General features: G+C 41.1%; 1 protein-coding gene across 6 annotated transcripts in view; it reads left to right on the forward strand.

Moving 5' to 3' along the window:
• The window catches only part of TRERF1 (transcriptional regulating factor 1), a 99,077-nt gene that overhangs the window by 6,344 nt on the left and 69,100 nt on the right, over positions 1–23,633 (forward strand). For all 6 annotated transcript variants that reach the window (XM_027893509.1, XM_027893506.1, XM_027893511.1 and 3 more), the window contains exon 2: positions 21,518–21,573. The gene's annotated coding sequence lies outside the window, so the exon portion shown is untranslated. The remainder of the gene's footprint in view (positions 1–21,517; positions 21,574–23,633) is intronic.

The following is a 23,633-nucleotide window of genomic DNA, read 5'->3' on the forward strand; positions in this document are numbered from 1 at the left end:
AAGAAGGAGGTGGTAAATGGGGCTTCTTTGGCAAGAGTCTGTGGGTGTTTGTTGGGTGTTGGAGCAGGACTGTGGCTGTCAATGCTGCCTCCCAAACTTGTACCACCAGTGCTTTGTCTCTGCTGCTGCTCTGCTGTCTCTTTCTCCTGTTGAACCAACCCTCACTAGTAACTAGTGCCGTTGCTATTTTGTGAGCAGATTTGCTAGCTCTTTGCTCTTTTCCTGATGTGAAAACTTGCATTATATTAATAAAAAAAAAAAAGGATGCTGATTAGTCTTTACATGGTTCACATCTTCCACAAGTATGAATACTTAGAAGACTTACACAGCTAAACTCAGCATTCCTTTCCCCAAAATATAGTCTGCCAAAGCCCTCAAATATTCAGGATATTGACCTGAAGTTCTGTAAATGTTTTCCCAATTGTTTCTTTTTGATCTGCCTCTTTTATATTGTGTTTCGTCCCAAGTGTTGAAGCTGGGCTTACCTTGCAGAGAGGTGGTGGTGTTTGAGTTAGCCCCTCACTACCTTCCACAGGGAGAGGGCTGCATGTTGCACTCTTTTTGGAAGCTGAAACCATCATCAATGTTTATTAGGCCACAATGGGCCTTGAAATAGCCCTGAGCTCTGTGGCCATTACCAAAGCTGAGCGCTAAGGGCTGGAGTCACCTGAACCACAAGTTCATGCCACGTGTAGGTCAACATTGAGCACAGCAGTTTTGTTGCTGCTTGTGCGCCTAATATACTGGGGGGGAAATGCGTGGAAGCAGTTCAGATGCTAACTCGCTGGCATGATGTTTGGGGTTTTTTTTGGTTACTTTTCAAAAGCTTATATTCAGTGTTGCAAAGGAACCCCTATGTATCATGATAGAACAAAAGAAGTAGTTAATGTTAGACCAGACAGAATGGTGCAGCTTTGCAGGAGCATTGGTAGCCCATCTGTCTCTCTTTAGCCTGCCATGCAGTTCAAATTCAAGTGAAGGTCTCCCACGTGGTTACTTTACAAGTGTCCTCCTATCTCTGTTTTGTATCTGCAATTTCAGTATATGCTTCCAGACTGATTTTTATTCATTTCCAATCATTCTTCAAAGATAAGTGGCAAAAACCAACAGGCTGGTTGTGATTTTACAGCAGTAGAAGGTAGACAACTTTGATCTTGTTAGAATTAATTTTCTTCATGTGTGGGCTGGGTGTGTAATATGTTGATTTAGTTTTTATTGATCAGTGTAAAAACGTGAATTCGGCATCACAGCAATGATAATAAACAAGTACATGCAGTGATATTCTAATCAGTTCCTGGCAAAAATAAGGCAGAAAAACCATCTCAGAGATTGATGTGCTTTAGCAGTGAGATGCTGAACCAGGATATCTTATATGAAAGGGTTGGGTAAAGCTGTTTGAAGTTCTAACTTTTCTCTGGCAACACAATTGCTGCGAGCAGTAGCATGCCAAGCTGGGCAAGATGCAGTCTTTTCTGTAAGCATTTGAGTGTCAAAAATGGCATTCTTGCCTCTGTCTGGTAGGTCTTTCACCCTCCCGATCATGCCAAGGTAAGACAGGCTGTAGGAACCAAGTATCTGCTCTGTTAGAAGGTGTTTCCAAATGCAGGCAGTGGAGCACCAATTACCTTTCCATCCTCATGTGCAGGAATGCCCTGCAAACAATCCCAATGCATTTCAATAAGTCTGCATGGCAAAGCATGAGGTACAGAGTGGGGGAGTGGAGAGAGGTTTCTAAATTAGCAGTTTATGGCTGGAAAAGTGAGATTCATATTCATAACTAAGTTAAACACATATTTCTGAATATGGTGGAGGCATATCTCTGTTGAAGATGGCAGTAGTTCGTCTAATCCAAAATATTTGCAGTAGTACGGGCAGGCAAATTCTCCCTCATTATTCCCTCGATGCTGTGTTTCCAATACTGGGAGAGGCTTCTCAGTCATGGTGATGAACAGTGATTTTCTATATTATTTTGTCAGATAAGCTTGTTTTATGCTGTCAGAGTTCAGTAAATTGGTATCTGAGCAGCATGGATCACGATGAAAAAGTATTGCTGCTGCCTGCATGTGTTTGATAAAATTAGAAAATGAGAGGCAAATTTTTTCTAAAGTGAGGAAAAGAAGGGTTTTTTTAGGACTATGAAATTTTGAAAGAGATGGTTGGTTCATAATGAACTTTAATACTTTTCCAAAGTTGCTGCTATTATAATGAAAGAGCATGAATAAGAGAATATGCCTTGCAGGTAGAACGAGAAAAGGCTTCACCGTTTATATACTTAAAAACCAAAGATACATTGCAGAGGATGAATTTTACTCTTCATATATTGCTTGTAGTAAAAAGCTAGTCTTTGAAGTTAAAAACAGATTTAAAGAAAGAATACACCTGAACAGGGAGGTGCATAGAAAAAAGACACTGGGTTAAGTGCTGTTTTGTTAATGAAAAGAACGTAAGTTAAGCCAAATGTGGCTGCCTGCATAGTAAGGTACTGCTTAACATGAGTGGGAATGATAAAATAAGATCCTAGCAGACTTTTATTTCAATCATTTCCAACTTTCAGAAGCAGTTTTAATCTGGATGTTGAATGCACATATATGAACGTTAGACTAATACCACAGAATTACTCTAATTTATGAAAGGAGCAATACTTTGATGCTGGAAGTCTGTCAGCTTATGATCCCCAGGCTAAATACTTGATTGTTAGTTAAAGGGGTTCATTAAAATAATGTGGAATCCTCTGTTTTTAAAGACTACCTCTCAGCTTGTAGGTGATGTCCAAAACTAAAAGGGTTGCAGCACAGACATTATGTGGCAGTGGCACGTGGATGACTACGTAAAGCTAGCGCTGGCTGTTGGAAAAGCTTTGGTTGGATTGTGTGATCAGTATTGGGCCAAATCTTTCAGATTTTAGTCATCTGTAGCAACACCTACTCATGTTGTAGTTGGTTGAACTACCTGTGTGACTGTTTGAGAGAAGGTGCAGGGTTGGGTCTGTATGTGACTGCAGCTCCTTGGTGTAATTATTTTACTCTGTAATAATTGTATTCTTCTATTTGAAGAATCGTAATTACAAAGTGGATGATGGGCTTCAATTATGTAAGGAAAATCCTTACATTTAAGCACCACGCTATCCTTAGCACAAACAGCTCTTTTTTTCAGGTAGAACTTTTACTTTCAGGTTATTTCTGGAAGATCCGTACTGCTAATTATGTAAATTGCAAGAAATGAAAAAAGAGAACAAAAGAGCAGGGCATCTTATTTTAGGCTTCAGCAAACGCAAAGTCATATGTGGCCGTTCCAGAATATGAGCCTGAATTGTTCTGCTACTGCTTCTGTTACCAGTAAACCAGATCAGTTAAACTGGGCATTTCTTGCAGGCTTTGTACAATCAGATTGTCAAATGTGGGAGCTGGGAAGTTTTTCCAGTAGGAAGGTCAGCTTACGCCCCATAGAGAGTTCCTCCCTGCAGGGCTCCTTCCTTGCATCCACAGAAGTTTCTTGCTGAAGGAAAATGTAGGACTTTCTGTTTTTTTGGTCTGTTTGTTTTTATGCTGTTGTGTAGCCAAGCGCGTGTTTTTTAGGGCGATCCTGTACAACAGCAGCAAGTTTTTGTACCTGCATCTTTTGCCTATTAAGGCAGTGAGAAGCTCTCCTTGAATGAAGGAAAGGCAAATTTCAGATCTGCCTGCTGATCAGAGAGATAGGAGAGTGGAAGAAGTGGTGTTCGAGTGAATGAACAAACTTTCAAGCTGACTCAGTGATACATGTACAGTGTACACTCTAAGGATTAGTCACCACTTACGGTAAATCTTTCTTTATAGTGCCTGGTGGGTATGTGCCTCTATCAAGCTGTAGTTAGCAAGCTTTGTAGGCTGGGAACACAGGTAAATGTTATTTCCACAGTATTTTCCCATTGAACAACAACAAAACCCAATGAAACCCTAAGACTTGTAAATTACTGAGCTAAAGGCAAAAGAAATCTTTCAGTTATCTCATGGTGCTGCTATCTTCATCTGCGAAACTAGTAGGAAAGTGAATAAATTATGCAACAACTTTTTTTTTTTACTGTTTGGAAACCTGTGCTTACATGCTGTTAGTGCTTTTCTGCCCTGTTCTGTGCAGGTTGGTTGATTTGATGTTGTTTTTCTTTCAGTAGGTAGGTTTCAAGCTGCATTTGTGTAAAACACCGATTTACATGATGGTAACAGAATAACAATTACAGGGAAGGATATTTTCATTTGCCAAGCAGAAACTTCAGGAAAATTACCCTTCAGGTTGAATTTTCTCATAAATGCTCTCAAGTTCTAAAATTATTTACTGGCATAATAGGTAAGCACAGCACTTAAGGCAGATTTTCTATTAAGAAGTTGCTTTTTCGTGGGGGAAAAGTGGGGGAGTTTATTTAAAAACCCGAGATAATATTTTTAAAAAATGATAAAATTATTCTGCAGGATTTTCTGAGTTACCACAGTTCAGTAAGTTAAGTTTTGTTTTTTTTTTTTTTTTACTTTCAGATTTTTCTTTCAGCAGTTTCTTCTCTGGTTGGCTGAAGTTTTTTTGTTAAGTTAGCTGGGCATCGTTCATAATTCTTAGATGCCTTTCCTCTGATCTTCTGACCTGTTTTGCTTGGCTTGTTTAATCTGTCCTTAGAGAATAGTTAATTTCAGCCATAATCGTAGCAAAAATCCTTTAGAGCTGTTCGAGCAAGATTTTTTTTTTTTTTGATAGTTTGTTTAAAATTACTTCCTCCAAAATAGAAGAAAAAAAGCCCCAAACATCTTGTTGAAGAGTGAGAACCAGACTCTGCTGGCACTGCTGGGTGGGACAGCGCTGAGGTTGCGTGCCTGTACAAGTGGTTTGGCTTGCTGCTCTCCCAGCAATCTGATCCTGTCATAGGCTTTGAGTCCTCTGAAGAGCAGGAGCGAAGGCTGAAAGCATTATTAAGTTTTGGGGTTATCACACACTGTTTATTTGAAACGGAGGCCAAACAATTTACATATCTCTCTATCTGGGATCTGAAAAAAAAATTTTTTTTTTCATTACCCTTTTGTGTGGAAATGACATCACAGCTTACATCAGCCCTGCTAAATTCAGAGGTTTTTTTTCTCCTCCCTTTTGGGTTATTAACTGAGCATTAGCTCTGTGCAGTGAGTCTTCCCTCACTGACTGTGGCACATCAATAACTTCATCATAAATACTCTGAATCTTGTATGATGAAGAGAAATGAAAATGTGGTCTAAAGCCTTTTAAATGTAACTCATTTCACTGCTGTGCCTGCAACCAGACTGGGTGACCCCCAATATACTGTGGTGTTCCCAGGATCACTGATGCAGTGGAAGCAAGCCAAGGACAGCACTTGCCTTCTGGCAGATCTGGGGACCAGGTCTGGATTTTGCTGCAGCACATCGTTGCATAGGTATGTCTCCTCGGCCCTGCAGGTCAAAACCTGCCCTTGTGAAACTGAGTAAGTAGGTTCTGAACTGGAGCTCTTAGGTCGTGCCTGGATGTCCCATGTGCAAAGCTGAGCTCTGTGGCAGGAATAGGGAGTACCTCATCTCTACCAGAAGTACCATGTTCTTGGGGCTTCCCTTCTGGGGTCAGTGCTGGGGCTGCAGCTGTGGCACAGTGTGAAATGGAGGCATGGGGGTTTCCTGTGAGAGCCTGAGGAGCTGGGAGGAGGGAAACAGAAATCAAATTAAAGTTGACATTTTGAAAAGTTGATTGCTACCTTTTTTTTAATCATAAAGCAATTTTTAAAGTAAGTCACTTCCCAGAGGAAAAATAAATACATTAAGAAGAGAAATAGGAGAAATGTGATGTTGAATTTATGCATTTCAATGCAGCAGACTTGATTGTGCACTGGTGGTGATACCAGTGTGCACAGAGACAAAGCAAAAGAACAACCATCATTCTGACTCCTTTGCTAAATTTCCAGCCATGATGTCCTATATGCAGGATATTTGAATTGATCTTTACTATTTTGAGAGGTCTGAGGCAGTGGGTAAGGGACTAATCCCAGTTACTTAAAAAAACCCTTAAAAACTATGGGGAAACAACCCACCTGACGCTGCAAGAGTTGTGGAAAGATTTCCCTTCGTGTCATGCGTCTCATCAGCTGCACTCTGCTCTGGGAGGAAGGCAGGGAGGGCTCCAGGCACCCTCAGCAGGAAGGCTTGCAGGAAGAGCTTTGAATTGGGCTCTGGTATTTCAAAAGTTATGGACTCACACACTTTGTATTTCTCTTACGTCTCTTCTGGCTCAGCTTTTCTGCAGCAGTCAAGGAAGGGGGTGGAGAGCAAAGTGCTGAGGGATGCCCTGGCACTTGTTGGTGTTACTCATGTGAGTGTGTGTTTGAGCGGTCGGTGCTCACAGGCACCGTGGAGGTGGCCCGTTGGAAAACTGGTGAAATTACTTGTCTCTTTTAGAGCTTGCAAGGAGCACTTCCTCACTGTACTTACTTTTATAGCCATATGCTATTCTTTTTTCTTACATATGTTCTCTGATAATTGTCAGTAGCAGGTGCCTGTGAGCCAAGGCGGAGTGATATTTAAAAATCAGATGCTTAATGGAGATAAAGAATTGTGTGAGTTAAGCACCAGCAAAAAGGCCAGGTTGAAAACATTGGCCTCTGAAGGTCGTATTCCTCACAGAGCAGCAGCATGGTTGGTAGTAGTGCTGGTCCTTCAGCTCTGTTGTTCACCTGCAGGGATGTGACCTTCGAGAAGTAGTCAGGATGTCTGGTTTTGGATTTGTGTGTCTGGTTTGGCTGAATCAAGAAAAAGGCTAAGTCCCTTCTGATGTAGGTACCAGCCCACAGGAACAACAATGGGCGTGCGTTGCACCCCTGCTTGGTGACTGAGGTGGTATGGGCTGGTTGGAGATGTGACATGAGCTCTCTGGTTTGGTAGACTCACTTTTTGAACCCACCTTTCCCTTGATGTTTGTTGAGCATCCTGAGCTGGTCAGGTTGTGTAACTGGTTGCTGAAGCATTGTAAGTGTGGCATTGGTCCCCATGAATTACTGATAGTAATTGTTGATGTTGTCTCCTTCCATCATCTGAAAAACTGCCACTGACAGGATGATGTGGGGAGACTTGTAGTTGCTCTGGACTTGGAATGGTGCAATTGTGTCCACTGAAAATCATTTTGGGCAGAATGGCCAGAATCCCTCAGTATCCATGATATTGCTGTCACATCATCTTCATGTCTCCTCAAATAGCTCTCTGAACCACCAGTCCTTCTGCATATCAGCTGAGGGGAACTTAGAGCTGGGTGTAACAGATGTCTAGATGACCAACAAATCAGTAGTATCTTGTATTTCAAAGTGTCAGGGACGTTTAATGTCCCTAACATTCTTTGTGGGGGGCAAGTTGTTGGTTTTTAGTTTAAGGTGGGTTTTTTTTCCCTTCATTTCTGGTAAAGAACTAGTAAAATATAGAGCACATATGGAAATGGCAGACGTTGTTGAGTTTTTGATATTTTTTTTTTGTTGTCCTTGTTTCTAAAATTAAGCACACAGGAATTTGCAAGATCTTGCAAAGAATTTAAATGATATTGCACAGTCATGTGTTCAAGGAATCTTTTTAATCTAGTCACATATATTGTGAACAGATCCAAATTTAAAAAAAAATACATTGCAATAAGAAGAGACAAACCAAACAGGATAAAGACAAAAGGCTGCTGAATATTTTTTATTGTGCTTAATTTAGTTTGCTGGCAGCATTCTGTCATGTTTCATTTTTGTTCAGTTGTCCTTCACGTTCTTCCTATGTGAGAAAGTAACCTGTGGCATGAGCTGTTCTGCTTATCCCTTGCATACTGTTGGCAACTGAAAATTGGATCACGAGACCAAAGTAGGTCCCTCTCTGTGTCAAGAAAACTTAACGATTTGTTCTTCATGTGGGTGGGTATCCATGCACATGGGTAGTAAGTTTTTATTCTGCCACTGTACGTTTCTGAGCTGGATTGTAGGAGGAGTAGTGATCTCGCAGCTTGACCATAAATGCACTTGGCAGTGCTCACACGGGCCCAGCTGGTTACAGAATTTGGGATAGCAGGAACGTATCCTGGTGAGCTGTCTGGCACAGGACTCTGTAAGACTGAATAACTATATTAACTTACCCTAATTCTTGTTATACACACCATAAAAAACTTCCTTGAATGTTTTTGCTTCTGTGTCTCCAGAACCTAGACCTTAAAATACTATAAAACTTCTGAGATACTTTTGATGGCGTGTCCTGCACCACTTCAGAGCATGTGCTACTCAAGTCAGACACACTGAAGGCAGGTTTAGTCTTTGTAACTGTAAAAGATGTATAGCACATCATACAGTTGTATATGACATGCCTTTAATTGTTTCTGATGGTAAATTTCATAAAGCAGATTTGAGAGACACACACATATAAATATATATATATATATATATATATATATATATATATATATACACACATGCACAGAGGGCAGATCTGAAAGTAGTGAACACAGGCATATATGCATTGTGTTGCAATTATTTTCCTTTGCGGGTTTTGTTATTGTTGTCCCTTTCACAAACCATGAACCCGTAATTTTTCATGTGCTGTTCTTTGGCCCTCTCTACCAGAGAGGCTCAATCTATCATGTTAAAAAAAAAATCAATAAAAAGTCTAGAGGTTTATTTATAAAGTAGAGCATGGAGAGAGGGTGCGAAAATTCCATTAAAATGGCAGTTTAACACTAGCTACATCTCTTTGGGACTAAACTCCAATATTCTAAACTATTAAAATTGTTACAAGAGTACTTTTAAAGTACCACAAATCACAGTAAAGCTTTTTAGTTGAAACTTGCCTTTATATAGTGTGCTAGAATTCAGCTTATATATGTTTTTGGAGTGTCTAATGCTGCCCTCAAACACCATTTTAGCATCCATTTTAGAGCTTTATTATAGTTAATAATCAGGTTTATCCTCAAGGGAAAATACGTGGATGTAAGAAGTCAGAATTTATTTTCCTTCAGAAGTGTGACTGCATGTGTGTCTTTGTGCACATGCAGCTCTGAGCAAATTAATTACTTCTGAGAAGTTTGTAGGCTTCTAATGTAATTCATCAGGATTGCCTGGCTTGGCACAGGCTACTTGGTTATGAGAACTTATAAATTCAGGCGTCTGTAGGCTATTTTATAAGATAGCAGTTTTCACCAGTGATGTAGTGGTCATCTACTCCATGTTTCCTATCCAAAGAAATAAATGTGCCCCTCTGCTCATAAATGTGATGCTGGAGAGTTTATGGGATAGAATCTGTGTTAAACATCTCAAATATCAGAAGCAGTGTATCTGAAGTGTAAGCTTTGCCTCCACCAAGCATCTTTTTGACTTGTTTTAATAGCTGAAGAAGACTGATCTTGAAAATATTGAGTTTTAAATGCAAATGGCATTGTATGGTTTTGTTGTATCATCTTTTATCCTGGGATAGAATCGTTTCTAGTGGAAATGTCCTTTATTAACTTACAAAAATACCCAGAAAAAAAATGAGGAACTGTTATTTGGGGCAAAAGCAGGTTTCTCTAGGAGACAGTGCAGACTGTCAGAGACCAGGGCTCTTGGTATGATTCATGGGAGTAGACTACATAAATGAACATGACAGAAGGCAAATAAGAAGCTCCAACTCACCAAACACATATGTGTGGTATAAATACGCACCCCGTCACATAGTCATATCCATACATACAACTCAGTAACCCAGTTCATTATTCCTGCATTATTCATCAATTTTTTCTTTTCTTACTAACCCACAGCTTAGTTCTAGCTTACTTGTTGCTGTTGCTTGTGTACGTTTTCCTCTTTCCTGGCTGCGTGGAGTAAAGTAACGATCCCAGCATGGTTAAAAAAAGCAAAGCTATTAACATAGCCCTTTCACTGTTAATTAACATCTGAAGTTTCAGAAAAAGGGATCTAACTTGTGTAATTATTGTGTGGTTAAAAAAACCTTGAAAATTTCATAGTGTTTGGAAAGTGGAGATGCTAAAGAGAAACCACCAAAGTGTACTTTTTGTAGAAAAGACAACTAAAATCTGTTCTGTAAGGTGCTTCTTGATATAATGAAAATGGAAAGATTCTAGTTGTGTTACACAGCTCTGAGCAGAAGTGATAGCTTCTCTGCTTTTGAAAAAAATAAGCAAGTGATGTTAATGATGATAAAGAAGAAGAGCATCATTCAGGAAAATGGAGTTTCTTATGAAGTCTGAAGTCACAAACCCACCAAAACCTGGGTTGCCGGTGGGTTAATTGAGTTTTGCCAAATTGTCTTTGCTGCCGGCCGAGTTTGGCTTTCCAGCTCAGCTCTTCGGTTGGGGAGGGTTCCTTCTTGTTCCTCCTCCTCTTCCTGGGCTTGCTCTGGCCGGGAAGGGAGCATGTTGGCTCCTTCACCTCAAGATTTGAATGCTCTCTGGGTGCAGGCCACTGGTTTCCATTTCTCCCTCCCGGTGGTGGGCATGTTCTCAGTCTGGCAGGATGTTTGTCTCCTTGCCTGCAGCACTGACCTTTTGCGGATAGTGGTAAAAAAGAATCTTGGTTGAGCATTGACAGTTGTTGGTCCTGTCCTTGAGAACAGGCTGGCAAGGTGCGTGCTGGGCCGGCGCTGTGGACACGCTTTGTGAAACGGGTGAAATCTGTGGGATTGGAGCTGGACAGCTCTGACTTAGCTCTGGATTGTGTCCAAAGTTAGGTTAAGGTGCTCAGGTTTGTGTAAGGGGTAGTTGCAGATTGCTTCAGCTTCTAAAATTTCTTTGGGAAAAGCGCTGCATTTTGCCAGCTGTGTGCAGGGTGAGTCTGATCATGCACTTGCACCTCACTCTTAGTCTTTGTCCCAAGGTTGGGGCATGGAACAGCTCCTAAAGAAAGCACTGAGTCTGCCTAGAGAGTTTTTCAGGATAATTTAGGGCAGGTGATGCCTTCCTTTTCTCCTGTGAGAGAGGGTGAAAAAAAGCACCTTTTTTGTGGCTTTGCCACAGCGAGGAGATGGTGTGTTGTAGGATGTTGTGATGACCTTACTGAGCTAAACGGGTATCGTGTAGCTGTTGATGACTGAAAGGGACTGTCCTTCTGCAGGTCCGATCCCTTATAGGTTTGTGGTCTTACTTTCTTTAGAACTGCTCTCTGAGACACCTAAGAAGTCACTAATGGCACTGGCAAAACCTTGGGCTTTCAGGAGTTTCCCTACCGGATGTGTTGGTCTTACCCTCTCTCAAGGTTGTGTGTGAATACCAGCATTGGCCTTGTATGTGAAAGCCTAGAAAGCATACTTATGGGAAGAGGTCTTGGAGATGGGTTGAGTTTTGGATATTTTGAGTGATTTGAAGACAGGAAGGGAATTAGTCAATGGTGAGGATTTGAATAACTGCTGTAGTTTGATTCCAAAATCAGCACTAGGTGGATTGGAAGTACTAGATGCAAACTCTGTCAAGTATGAAGACTAATCAAGGTTGTGATAGTTAAAAATTTTTGCTGTTACTTGTAATGCCATAAAAGCTCTCAGTTTGATTGATAGATAATCCACCTGTATAATAAACAAGTTATATTTCCTCTGTTGTTTATACAAACATTTTTGTTGGTAGTATTTTGTGGACAGCACTACTTAACTGACTATGCATGTTAGACATAACTGTTGGTTAGACTTCCTTGGGAAATACTTTAACTAATGGATGTACAAGCATGTGAATGTAGTAATTTCTTTATGCATTGCTTTCCCAGCTATAAAAAATGTTCCAGTTAAGGAAATAACTTTTCTTAGCAAATAAATATTACTCTAAGGAGAAGATTTTGTGTTTTCTTATATTATGTGCTTTTTCTTTGAGTTGTGTGTGTGTTTTAAAGAAGAGTACTAAGTACTAAAAAAAATACTTACTTGAAGTATTGGTGGTTTGATAATGTAAGGTCAGATACTTTTATATTACCTGGGTGGTGTACCACTTGTTTAAAACCAAATTCTAACATGCCTTTCGTGTATATATATATAAACTACAGATACTGTAAATTACAAAGCACAGAGTAGAACAAAAAGTTAAGTTTAAACTGTAGTGGATGCATTGAATTAATTGAGATGCCCAGGAAAGCTGATTTAGGAAAACAGGTGTTGAGATGGATCCTTCCTTTATATGAGCAGTTCAAATATCAGAAATTGGCTAGAAGGGCATTGTACAGTTTCAATATCTGAAACCCATTTTTACCAGATTTTGCATTTATTGGTGGAGCTGTAAATAAATGCAGAATAATTTTACTGAGCTTCAGAGTTTCTGCAGATCGGCATCAGCCCAACAGCTCCCGAAGTCTGGCCTCACTTTTTTCTTGGCTGGAGAAGCCAACCCAGTTCTTAAAAACTGTGGGGAAAGTGGCTGGGCATTAGTCTTAGATAAATGGGTTCATTGGGGTTCTTTTGTTTTCTTTTTCATTAAAATAAATCTTTTTCAGACAGATTGTTTCCTGGAAATGCTGGGATAAGTGGTTAACTAAGCAGTTTCCTATTACCAGTCTTAGTCCCGGCATTTGACTCTAAAAGAGCAAAATACAACACACAACTCCCTCCCAGCCTGTCAGAAGCCCACCCAAACCCCGCAGGCAGCTTTCGCTCTCCTGTAGCCACCCCAGCCTGAGCACCCCGAGGGTTGCACAGAAAACTTGGTAAATTAAGTAAAGGTGAAAGTAAAGTTCTTGACGTTTCAATGGGGGAAGCAAGACAGAAGTTGCAGGGTTGGTTATATGTTAGCCTAAAAACAGGGTTCGGAAGTTCCTTGGATAGTATGAACTCATCTTTTTTTGCAGAGAACTGCTTTTAAATTGCCTGGCTCTTTAGGACTTGGTTGATAAAATTTAATCTTAGTGAAAAGTGAGTCAGTTACCTAAAATAACATTTCTGTTAAAGCCTTGCGCCAGTGTAAAATATTTGAAGTTTTAAAAAACCCGACTTTTTCTTTATTTCTTCTGTCTTTAAATCGTCTCTGTGATCTGACAGCAAGCTGTGAAATGGTTGTGACACTTACTATCTTGACTTAAGCCTGTATCAAGACTCCACTCCAGGGAGTGCAATCATGCGATAAGCAGAGTAGTCAAACATGTCTTAATTGCTGCAAACTCCACTTAGTTGCTTTCTGGGGCCTTCTCCTCGTGGCGTTTTGCAGGATCAGGACCGCGAATTGGCTTCTCCGTACGCTGTCAGTGACCCTTGGCTGAACAGGGTAAAGAAAAGATAGCACATGTACTCATAGAGACATAGCAAATAAGAGGACAGTTCGCCTTTTATTTTAGCTCCTGGCAGTGCAGGTTTTATTGAATTGCCATTAAAGGAGACTTGGTGAGATGTAAAACGGACTTGTCTTGACTTCCTCCAGTGATCCCAGCACTGAAGTGCTGTGGTGCCTGTCTTGTGTTTCTTGGGTTAAGAAGAGTGAAGCAAGGCAGCAGGAAGCAGGGATGTAAACCTCTCAGAAGCAGCAGGAAAATAATGACATCACTGTTTTTTAAAACTTTGAGCAGTTGTAAAGTTCTAGAGCTGTTTTGATTGTATCTGTTTCATGAGGAAAAATGTATAGTTTTTTGTAGTGCTTAATGTGGTTGTGTGCTTAACTTTGTACAGTGGTGGCATATACAGACGTGGCAACTGCTTTGAAATGGTGTTTCTTTTATTACAGACCTGATTAGTTGGGAGGCAATGGGAATTAGAAATTCTAGTAACAAGTACTGGCAATATCCCCCCCCTCCTTTAAAATAGCTTCCACTTTTATTTCTTTTTATTGAGGTGCATGTTATCCACTGAAATAGAAATGTAAGAGACAGTTGGAATTCAGAATTTTGTGAAGTAATCTTGTTTCAGCAAAAAAAAGGCTGTGAAACTTTTAATAAAAAGTAAAGAAAAAAGTTTTAAAAGTTCAGGCTCTGGAAACCCACTTTTTTTCTTCTGAACTTTTTACTTATTGGTGTGATTCTTTTAAAGAGGTTTTGCTGCTTTCAGAAAAAAATGATGCTGAATGAATATCATGGGATAATACAGAAGCCTTTGTAGGATGTGCACTGACCTACCTAAGAAACCCAAGAGGGATAATTACAACCTTTGGTACTCTACATGTAAATGCACTTTGCAAACGGTTCTCCATGCAAAAAATGCGAACCAGTTACATTTTGGAATCTATATCTATATGGAAAATGGACTGTAAAAGAGATGCCTGTTTCAGGCAATTTTTGACGAGTTCCAGATTTAAAAAAATAAAATTATGGCATATTAAATTATTAGGCATCTTTATTAGAGTGTGAGGAAGATTTATGGTGCAGTGAAATATTGCTGCAACCTAATTTAGAACTTGACAAATCTGGTTTTATAGGGTTGAATTATAAGGGATACCTCATTATTTGTGAGGAAAACTTTTCTTTATTGTTATTCTTGGCACCCTGGACTCCTCTTTGGTTGGGCTGTGCTCTGTAGGAGCTGCTTTGGGCAAGATGTCTCAGCCGATTCTTTTTCAAGGGAGCTGTGCAGGATGAAGTCATAATTAAGGTTCACATCCTGGCAAGCCTTTCTTACCACGTGTGGTCGCTGATTTCAAGTTAAATGCTTGCAGTCCTCATTGCTTCTCTCAGTCAGAAGTGTAGGTCTTCTTGAAAGCACAGAATATTACTTTATTGTCAGATATTGCTTACTAATAATGTATATTAGATACTGCATATACAGGTATCAGTAGTTACAGAAAATTTTGCTGCACCAAAATTACATTTATGCTGCTTTTTTTTAAGGTCACTATTCCTTTCTTCTGCATGCAGGCCTCTTGATTGCACAGGAGCATGCTTTCGAGTGAGTTTCAAGCAAGAGGCAAAGTATGACCTGCCATTATGGCTTGCAGCAGTAACTAGAGAACATCACAAAAAAATCTCGTCATTTGCTCAGTTTGGGAAGTAGGAAATTTGGGGTAGCAAATACTTCTGAGGCCCTCTTTTGAGACTGCTTATGGTCTGCTTATTATATTGCTGTTTACAGGTTCTCCATTGAGAAACAAAACTAGAAACTAATTTTGTGCATTTGACTAAGCTGAGGAGCAAATTTTAGCTGGAAGTAGTATTTCTTCGTAGGGGAATACAGAGTTTCTTGTGTGCAGTGTTTCCTGTGCTGCACTGACATGCGAAGTGATTGATCTGAAGCAAATTACATACAGTCGTAACTACAACCATCTATGCGCACATAAAGGAGCATGTGACAAAGGAAAACAAAAACACAGACTTTGAGCTCGGACAGTAAATCTTTTGGGGACCTTTTCTCCTCATTCTTCTGGGAGAGAAATCTGAACATCTCCTGATGCTGTCTGTGTTACCTGATCCTGTGGCTCCTCAAGTGTGCTTCTGACGTGTTGTGCCTACCACACCGGAGGAGTAAGGCATTGCCGGTTGGCTTGTGTGATCAGGTATAAGTAGGAGAGGAAGTGTTTACATTTAGAAGGCTCTCATATTGAATACTTAAATGACTTTCTGGTAAGCACAGCTTCACTAGAGTTCCAGTTCGGTGTGTGTTGAATGTGCACTATGTTATGCACTTAGCTTCAATTATAAACCATTTGCTGAGTTTTAGTGACTCTGATGTTTAGTCTTTGCCCCCCCTGTTTAGACATTAGTAGCCAAGTGTTTTGCCTCTGTATTTAGCCTTAAGTTGCACTTTTTTCTGATGTAGTCATCAGATCAAATTATTTATAAAATGAGGACATCCTTTTGGACTTCATATGTAAACAGTCTTAAATATGTGCACAGACAGAGAGTTTCTTGTCTGTTTATCCACAATTGAAGGCCAAACATTAATAAATGCTAACATTAAATAGCATGTTTTTTTAAATAAATGGTTTTTTTCCCCCTCCTTGATCTTCACTTACATTTTCCCTGTAAGGCTCAGATTTCTTCTCTAGATTACCCAAAGAACTTTCACCTTGCCCTTGATCAAGGTACTGGTTGCAGTTTGTCTCTGCTACAGTGATTTATCATCAGGGTAAGAAACTGAATTTTTTTAGAGTGATTCCTACTGGACAGATATTAATTGTAATCACAACCATGGCAGCAGTGCTGGCATGTGTGTTTGAGGGTAGGATCTGCCATCATTAGGCAATATGGTGACTCCAGGACTCTTAATTCTGGAATTAATGGTGAGAACTGGAAACATGCCACCAGCTCACCAAGGTGCCATTTAAAATTTTCCTGGAGCCAAGTTGGTCTTTGCCTTGGCTTATTTATAAGACATCTCAATAGGCAACAAAGTGCTGCTCTTGTAGTAGGAATTTGGGGGTAGTAGGGAGGGATTCTCAGTCAAGATCAGAGGTGAGTGATGATGTCTCAAGCTGCTGCAGCAGGGAGACTCTCCTCTGGCTCTCTCTGCTGTGTCTTTCTGCATACAATGTGCTGGAGACTTGGGAGGTGCCCATACAAGTGGCTGCCTTCAGCTAAATAAGGAGATGGGAAAGTAAGAAGCAGGATGCTGTAAAACAGGGTTTGACAAAGGCTCATCTTTCATAGGTTCTGACTGCTGCCAGGGTAACTTCATTTCTGTGTTTGTTTCAGCTTTCTGGCTTTTCATTTTGCTTTTTTTAACAAAACTTAAAGCACCCTCTTAGCCAGTGACAGTAAGGTTTGCAAATCAGAACCAAATCTGAGCGCAGCACTACACTTGAGTGAGCTGTGCTAATCTAAGACAAGCTTCTGTTTCCTGCTTGGAGCTTCTGCCCTGTGCTCTTGTTTGGCACATGTACGGTACTGTGTGCTGACAGACACCTTTGAGGCACAGATCAGTTAAAGAAGTGTGTGTGGTGGCTAATGCTCCAGGCTCGGTATTTCGTGTGCTTATTGGCTACCTACTCGTGGTTAGGAAGTAGGTGTTTGGAGTCATGTAGGCTGGAGAGGACTTCTACATTGAGTGGTGTTGGGTCCTGTTTTTGTGTTCCTGTGATCAGACAAAAAGTTTAATCTGCCAATGAAAGTATTCCCGGTATGAAGTCATAGAGCGCAAGCAGTATGTGAGCATAATATCTGAGGTAGTGAATATGTTGAACTGATACAATCCTGTGTAGCCCAGCTCTGTGGTTTTCATAAAAGCAGACCCTTAAAGACCCTGTGGTCTCATCTTCCATCAGCAGCTCAATGACTGACTTTAACTTTCCTTACAGTAAGAGAATTGATAGAGAAGAGAATTCGCCATCAGTTTTATCTCTCTGCATTTTTCCAGACAGTTTGGCCTCAACAAATTGTACAGCCTCCCTCTTTGCTGCGTGGGAGAGTACAGACTGCTGCTGGCGGCAAGGAGGAGAGATTAACATTCATCTGTTCTCGCTCTCTTTTCCATCCCGTGGGCATGGGAGACTTACGAATGTGCCTTTCCTTCGGGGAGCATTTCTACTCATTGCCCTGACGAGAAGACCGCAGAGACACTGATGCGGTTGTGCAAGTTCCACATTGCTGATTAAATAGGCATATGAAAAAGTCAAGTGCAGTAGCTCTCTGGAAGGGGTCAGAGAGAAGATGGAAGGACTAGCATAAGCATTAGGTCACTTGCTTGCTGAGAGATCTCATTTTCCAGAGTCCATGCGCCTTGAGGGCTTAATGCAAAGTCTGCCTCCTCACTTGGGTCTTCTATGAAAACTGTGTTTTGCAAGAGTTCTGTTCCAAGCAGAGATATTTACTTGTTTGATTTTCACTCTGTGTTTTAATGTTGCATGTATAGCCAGGAAATTTGATGAGGAATATTTGAGGGGAACAAATGTTGGGGGGTTTTTGGAGGTTTCTTTGGTGGTGTTTGTTTTGTTTTTTAAAGAAAAGTATTTTCCGGTGAAAGTATTTTCTGGCTAAAGTTGATGCTGTCCGTGCATATACAACCATAGCAGTGGTGATAACACTCAAACGCAAGATCAGGAGATTTACTTTCACTTTGTGGCATTGGCAGGGACAGGAAAGGTTTTGCAAACAAATACTTTTGAACCATCCTGCCGCAAGGGGAGCTCTCAGCTGGCGTCATCTGCTGGTATCCGGTTACCATCCATAGGAGTCAGGGACCACAGTGGGTGCACACTGTGAGGGGTGATCCCTCTGCTCAATTCCTGCTCCATGAGCACCAGCCTCAGGCTGCTGGGCAGAAACAGCAATTGCCTTGTTGTCCTCAGTGTCTCCTGCTGATACTACATTTAAGGGTCTCTATCAAGTAAGAACCAGGCATTCTTTCCCCACTCTTGCCCATCCTAACTAGGGAATGGTTGATAGTTGGCATTTACTAACTTAGGACTGTGGAAGGTTTGTTCTCAGTGAAATGCAATCGGGAAGTCTTGCTCCTCCTTCAGTTAGTAGTCCCTGCGGGACAGAGGGCTGTAGGCCTCTTCCCATGCTTTCCCACTGCCTAGTGGGATCTAGTGCCAAGTGCCTCCACCGTGCTGGCCTGGAGGTGATGGAGCTGCTGGTGCGGATGGTGTCACAGAATCTGAGAAGTCTTACAAGCATGCAACCAGCATCCTGCATGAGGTGGTGGAAGAGTACAAATGCAATGTATTTTGAAAAATACAGTGAGGATTTTACCTGGGATAGCATATGTATTGCGTACATTGGCAGGGAATTTCTATAGAGTTTGTTTGAACTTTTAGAAGGATGTTGCTAACAGGCATCAAGTGTGGTGAGATCAGTACAAGAGGAACAAAACCTTCCATTCAGATAAAAGCAGGGGAAGGGAAACACTGCCACGTGTGGGACTGGTTCAGGCTGAACTGGTCTGTGCAGTAATTTCCACAGCTCTTCAGAAATGTACTATGGGGTTGGGCTTCCCAGCTCAGACAGGTCCATGTTCACGTTCCAGGCTTTGGGAAAGCAGGAACGTCACCATCTGTGTCCTACTTCATTTGAAAAAGAAAATTAAAAAAAATCCTGAATGCCAGCCATCTGCTGATATCACATCCAGATTTTATCCTCGTATCTGGGGGCAGAGGAGGAAGATGGTTTCTGTGGGGAGAGGCACTGTGCAGAGAGAAAGAGCTGCCTGTACCTGGGGGTCCTGCTGGATCCAAAAACCAGCAGAAGAGCACATGCAGGATGGCTTGGCATCTCAGTCCAGCTACGTTCTGTAGTACAAAACCAGTCGTGTACGAAACCAGCCAGTATGAACAGCCTTGAGAGAGTGCATCTGAGTCCAATCCTGCCAACAGAGTCCACAACGCTTGGTTTATGGATTATTAAGAGGAGATCTGAGCATTTCTGTGAAGTGAATGCAGGGTGATGGGTAGTTAAGAGCCACCATACTGATGTCTGACATAAAAAGATAAGTCAAGGCTTTTTTCTTGTGGCCTGGTCATTGAGTGTAATGTTGTTTTGGAAATAGATTAGGATATGTTTTTCTACAGACTGGCTATTAAAATAGGCCCACTATCTCGATGGGAACTAACACAGGCCCTCAGCTGGACACAGGAAATGAGCAGACTTGCTTTTTTTAAATCCTTTTTTTCCCAGATCTCCTCCAGTAAATGCCTAGTGAGATTTGATTTGCTTATGAAAGTGCTTTTTCTGAAGTAAATGTGTAATTTTTCTATGTTTTATTTCTCTTTTCCTTTGTATTCTAGAAGTTGAGTGCTGTTTCTGTCCCGATAAGTCTGTGTGAATGTGAACACAAGTAAGGCAGTAGAGAGTTAAAAAAAAAATCCATTAATTAAAATATTTACATTGGGAGCTGCAAAACATTTACTCTTTGAGTAAAACAAACTTCCCCATTGTTCTTGTATGATTGCTACAGTTGCTCTGAAAATAGCCAGGAAGGGGTTGTGCTCTGAGGAATTTTACTGGGTTAGCAGGGGAATAGCAGAGTAGGGATACTGAAGGGGGATCTTGGTCAGTGGCTCTCTTTTGTTCAAATCTTTCTGTAACATAGACAAAATTTTGATCTCTTCTTCATAAGAAAAAAAAACAAAAAAACAAGTTAAAAACAAACAAACAAAAAAAAACCCAAATCCCACAGTGGTGGAACTGTGTTGTCATATTATTCTGGTAATGCCAAAAATTAATGATCATCAGTAGAATCTGAGAAAATGGTATTTACAGGATGAAAGATTTATTTTTTTAGCACTTGGAGTGTATACTAGTGTACTCTTGAAGAGAGGGGGAAAAGGAAGCATCCCAGAGTAGGCAGTTTGGACCCTGGCCCACAGACAGCACTCCTGACTGGGGACCCATGGGTGGGGGAGGTGGCAGCACAGCGTGGTGAAGGCTGTCACCTTTCTGTGGCAGTGAGCACCTGTGGGTTCCTGCCGGGGTCTGTTGCCATTGTGGCTGCTCCATGTTCAAGGAAAGCCAAGTGAGGATGCATCAAGTTTTGTACTTTAGGCACAGGGGTACTCTTCAGTAGCATCACTACAGGAAAAGTAAGCAGACATGAAAACTGTTTGCTTCAAATCCTTTCATTCCTGCCATATCTCCCCCAGATACGTGGATTGAAAAATTCAACATTGGTTGTTTGGGTTTTTTAATTGTGTTCTCAGGTATGGTGTACCGTTTTACTGTTGTACATTTCTGACCTTTTCCAGCCTGGCAGTGGACTAACAGGCCCTATGGGCAGGACACTGAAGAGGCTAAAAGGGTGTGTGAAGGGGTTGGTTGGTTATTACGTCCTTGATTCGCATTTCTCGCTCTTGGCAGACTCTTAGCGCTTTTCAGGATTGCCAGATGGGAGGTCTCTCTTCTTCCCTAGTGACTCACGGACTGGCTGGATTGCAGGTCATGTCATCTTTTCTTAATGGTACCACGGAAAAGTGTTTGTTCAAGCCCAAGTCTGCCATGACTGTAAATTTTATTGACAGTTCTAAGATTGCAAATTTGCTGGTTATGTGTGCGATAGTCTTTCCTCTGATCCCAAGTATGCCAGACTGCGTCATGTTTCCCTATAATATAAAAGCACCTTGATTGCTTTGAAAGGTTGGTTTGTAAAGGTGTTAAGAAATTAAATGTACTTGTTCGAGGTGGGTGTCATTTAAACTTGAGCATGAGAGCTTTGTTCCATCCGTTTCTTGCATGCTTTACTGTGTTTAAGAAAGGCTGCTTGCTGACAGTTTCTTGGCCTGGAGATAAAAGGTGCTGCTTACCCAGGTTTGATACTCCGATGGAAATTTGTCTCCATGATGCACGACAGAGCTGGGATTATTTCTAGCCATTACCATTGGTCTCATTTTACAACCATTCACATTATGTAATTTGATGCTCATTTAATTTCATGAGAGGATGCTGCAGACTGACTTACGACTCGGCAGGGCAACCTGTACACTTTGACCACCTCTGTTATCCTTGCCAAAGGAGGAGGAAGAGCGTGTTTCGTACAGAACATGTTACAACATCTTTAATACCTTTATATCCAGGTTTCCCAGATTGCTGCAGACAGGAGGGCAACTTGCCTAGAGTGTAGATCATACTGGAATGGTGGGAGAAGTTTGGGGGTTTTTTTCTTGAACTGCTTATTAGACTTTTGTTGTAAGGTTATCAGGAGGTATTAATGGGCTTTTTCTTTTGTTGCAGATGGAACTTTATGACTCGCTGTACTTTGAATAGGACAAGGAGATGTGTCTGATAAGGTAAGAGAGAGGGTAAGATAAACATGTTCCTATACGAAATCGTCTCGCTGGTTTGATTTTGGGTTGAAGACAACCATTTCTTTGCCTCACAGAACCCTGCAAATAATTGAGATATTTATTTTTCAGTTACATCTGTCTCTGACTCTCCAAGCAGAGACCACCTCTCTTCTATACAGCTTCTGACCCAGTCTTTTCTGCTGGTGAACTGATGTACAAAGTCTAGAAGACAAAAACATACGCCTTCCAGTGCAGGGGTTAGCAAGACAGGTTATGCTGCTGGTTTAGAGCTTTTTTTTAAAGTAAGAGATGAAGTAGAGAAGTTTTTGTTCAATTTTGAGATATTGCCTCCCCCACCCCCTTATCCCAGATATTTGAAAGGTAAAAAGATCTTCAAGCTGTTTTAACTTCAGCACTTTAAAACTTGTTTTTCTTGTTGTAGTATTTTCAAATTTGGAATGTTTTTATTAAGACAGAGTCTATATGAGTAGAAAACCTCTAGATTTGAGTTTGAAATTAGTATTTGTGGACACTAGTGTGGTGAAGGAAGCTGCAAGTTTGCGATTCTTTTTAAATGTATTAGTTTCTTTGTTTTTTATTAATAGCATTTTTAAAAGGCAGTGTTTATATAGATACTTTCTTTCCTTTCAGTTTCTGCTTCAGAGGCTTCCACCGGTAGAGAGTAGATGTCTTCAAAACTCTTAGATGTTGGGCTAACCATATTCAAACAACAAACAGCCAAACACTAAAGTAGTAGTACATAGGGATTGTCACTGTCTTTCAGTGTACAATCCACACTGCAACTATCCAGCTCTATCACTTGTGTGTTTCGTTTTTGTATCCCCTTTCTTCCTGAGCTCTGTGCCATTTACAGGCCTCAGAAATCTCTATTGTTCTTTTTGGCTCTTGGTTGGAAAATGTAGTGGAAACAGCTAAATGTGTCATTGTATGAGGACCAGGACTAAAAGACTTCTTTCTTGGATTCAGAGATTTAGCTGTTGTAGATGCTCCTGAGGATTTTTGATTTATGAGTTTTGTTTTTGTTGTTGTTGTTGTTTTTTTTTTTTTCCATTAAAGTTTTGTTTGCTAAGTAGAGTTAGCCTTTGGAAGGTGGCTGCCCAAGCAAGAACTCAGAACTCTGAATGACTCTTGGCATTGTGTGCAGTATGCAAGAATCAAAGGCTTGCTTGCTTCTTAGGATTTTTTGCAAGTGTTAGGCATTTTGTCCATTTAAACTACCCCTCCTTCATGCCACTGTCGGGTCTTGTTACGAATATTTTATATAAAGGCTTACTCTCTACACTAAGGTAGTCTTGTATGCGTAGAGTTGGTAAAATACAGCTCTCCAGGTGAGAGGCCTTGCAGTCTGTTACACAAAGCACCTTCAATGCATACCTCATTTGTTATGTAAACGAGCCGCTTCACTTGCACGTGTTCCAACCTGTGCTCCAAGAATGGGTAATTATAGTTGCTTTCAGGACTTAGAGTATTTTCAGCCCGACCTGCACTGGCACCCCTCAGCACGCATGCAGGGTGTTCAGCTGCCGTCCCATTGCACGCCTGCCACCAGCGCTGATGCAGCCGGAGGCTGAGGGATGCCCACTGTGCCTTTGCCACTGGGGTGCTCTTGCCAAAAAGCAGCACGGCCAGAATGGGATAGGTAGCCGTGCTTATGTTCAGGCTGGTTTGTTCAGATACAGCTGAACGAGGAGTGTGTTTGTCCAGAGTCAGTGCGACGGGGGGGACTTTGGTGCGCGTGTGGGATAACAATTTACTCATACTCATTCAGCTGCTAGTATTTTCTGAAGACGTTATCCTCATGTATTTTACGTGTATTATATAGTGTATGTTGTTCAGTACCGTTCTCCTCTGAGGAATGGATATTGATGAATCTGCATCACACTGTCTTTCCCAGGGCAAGCTCACTCTTCCATTTCGCGTAAAACAAGTGCTGAGGAGGCTCTGTTTCTAGCAAGTTCTGCACCTTGAGGCAGTGAGGCCTCTCACCACTGCTTTATTGCCTGCCCCAGGCACGTGCAAATTGTAAGCCAGATGCCAGCAAT

The sequence above is a fragment of the Empidonax traillii genome, unplaced genomic scaffold (assembly GCF_003031625.1).
Source record: "Empidonax traillii isolate 1590-97213 ecotype Southwest subspecies unplaced genomic scaffold, ASM303162v1 scaffold391:size1093220, whole genome shotgun sequence".
NCBI lineage: Eukaryota > Metazoa > Chordata > Aves > Passeriformes > Tyrannidae > Empidonax > Empidonax traillii.